This window comes from Myotis daubentonii, chromosome 12 (assembly GCF_963259705.1).
Source record: "Myotis daubentonii chromosome 12, mMyoDau2.1, whole genome shotgun sequence".
NCBI classification, from domain to species: Eukaryota; Metazoa; Chordata; class Mammalia; order Chiroptera; family Vespertilionidae; genus Myotis; species Myotis daubentonii.
In genome coordinates, this window is record NC_081851.1 from 51,252,131 (window position 1) to 51,254,116 (window position 1,986).

The following is a 1,986-nucleotide window of genomic DNA, read 5'->3' on the forward strand; positions in this document are numbered from 1 at the left end:
TATTTTTTCTCAGTTAACCTCGTATGCTGAACAATATCACTTGCTTCCAGCTATCTCTTATTTCCCAGGTTGATCTACATTTTATTAAAACTTCGGGTTTTGAGAATTCTTTTTTTGGATTGTAATTATTTCTACATGATTGTTTCTCTATTCCCAATATAGGTTACTTTTTACCTTGTACTGGAGTTACCTGAATAAATTATATTTTACTATTTATGTCTGTGAATGGAAGATACCTCCCCTTATCAATTGTAAATGTAGTATTACCATTAAAAAAGTTCATCTAGTGAATGTGGTGTCAAAAAAGGTGTAAACTACACACTTTGCAACCCTTTCCTGCCCTTGAATTTGATGTCTTTGGTGGAGGAGCTGTGTAAGTAACAGTTCAAAAAGAAAAAAGTTCATTGTTACTCAATAAGGAGATTATATTTTTGGCAGTTTTAAACTTTGGGACAGAGCTATAAACCAATATGTCAGGCAAGATACCCTATAGAATTTTCAAACACCTTATTGGACCATCATTAGATGAAACACAATCTAATGTTGATAATCTATCATTCTTAGAACATGCACTTCCGATTATCCCAAGCCATCTCAAAAGCTCTGTTTCACCCAGCAAATTTGTTTTAAGAAGGCAATACATTATTTAATATATTTTTAAATGTTTCTATTGTATATGATTATAAAATCTTAAAGTTTATATTGCCATGTAAATAATAAAAGGTGCTCTTCCTTAGCCCCAACTATTGAACAGGTCCATAATGTACAGTCTCATTAAATCCACCCAACAAGGTAGTTGTTTTTTTTTCCAGATTTTACAAGTTAGAAAATGATGGTTCTGAGAAGAACAAGTATTTGCCTAGCTTGCCTGAAGAGATAGTCAAAGTCTTCATATAGGTATCTAAGTTCCAAGGAAAGGGATTGCTCAGGTAACGTTTGAATGTACTCTGATAGTGTTTCTCTTAAAATTCTCAGCTTATTAAATTTCTTTTCAGAATTATTTAACAGTTAGGCACTTTTGCATAATCCTTGCAAAAGACAACTTTTCTCCTATGGAATCTGATTTGCTAGAAAATATTTCTGACATATAGATGAACAAATTGGGAGAAATATATAGTTGTGTTGTGCCCAGATTTCAAAGTTCCCAAGACCCCCAAGGAGCCAGTCAGTCCGATGCAAAAGCAAAGAGTCATTTATTTCAAACCTAGGTTTGGCTCCCCTGCCACACTCACTGATGCAACGGTAAGCTCCAGTGGCCGAGAGAGAGAGGCCTGATGGGACAGGGGGTTTTAAAGGGGGGTGGAGTGAGGGCAGGAGAGGGGACTGTGGGCCCCGCCGATTGGCCAGGCGCGAGTCGGTACAGGATGTGGTCATAGTGATGGCGTGCACTTCCCTTGATTATTATTGGTTAGTCCAGAGAAATCCTGGGTGTGGCTAGCAGCAGCTTCTTCCCGTGAGGAAGCACATGGCACTGTCCCAAAATGGAGAACCCAAGGCAAGATGGAGGGTGCACATGGCTCTGTCCCAAGATGGAGGACCCAAGGCAAGATGGAGGGCGCAGTCCTTGCCCGGCTCCTGCTGCTGCCGCTCGAACTCGCCACAAGGCATGATGGCCCTCCCACACAGCACCCGCAGCTGGCCTGCGGGCAGACTGGGACTCCAGCGCGTCTGGGCGGCACAGGCCCAGCAAACGGGGTGCGGCCGGTGGAGCGGCCCAGCTCTGGAGGAGCGGCATCCGCTCGGAGCAGGCCCGGCCCATGGGGCCGGTGCACTGCAGCATGGCAGCCTCCCTGAGCCAGGGCACGCGCCCCACTCTGCTGCCGCCGCTGCTGCACTGAGCCCGGTCTGGGGGGCAGCGGGCGGGTGGAAGCCCGCACCGGGCTCCCACCGTGGGCCGGGGAGCCAATGCCCCCCCCTCCATGGGGCCCGGTGGCCGGCCCACGCAGGCCCCGGTCCCCCCGACCGGGCCCCAAGGGTCGCATGGAC

General features: G+C 46.5%; 1 non-coding gene across 1 annotated transcript; it reads left to right on the forward strand.

The window, feature by feature from the left end:
- Positions 1-253: 253 nt before the first annotated feature.
- On the forward strand, positions 254-386 carry LOC132214091 (small nucleolar RNA SNORA13). Its single transcript, XR_009448186.1, has one exon. It is a non-coding gene; the product is annotated as a small nucleolar RNA SNORA13 (small nucleolar RNA).
- The last annotated feature ends 1,600 nt before the right edge of the window (positions 387-1,986 follow it).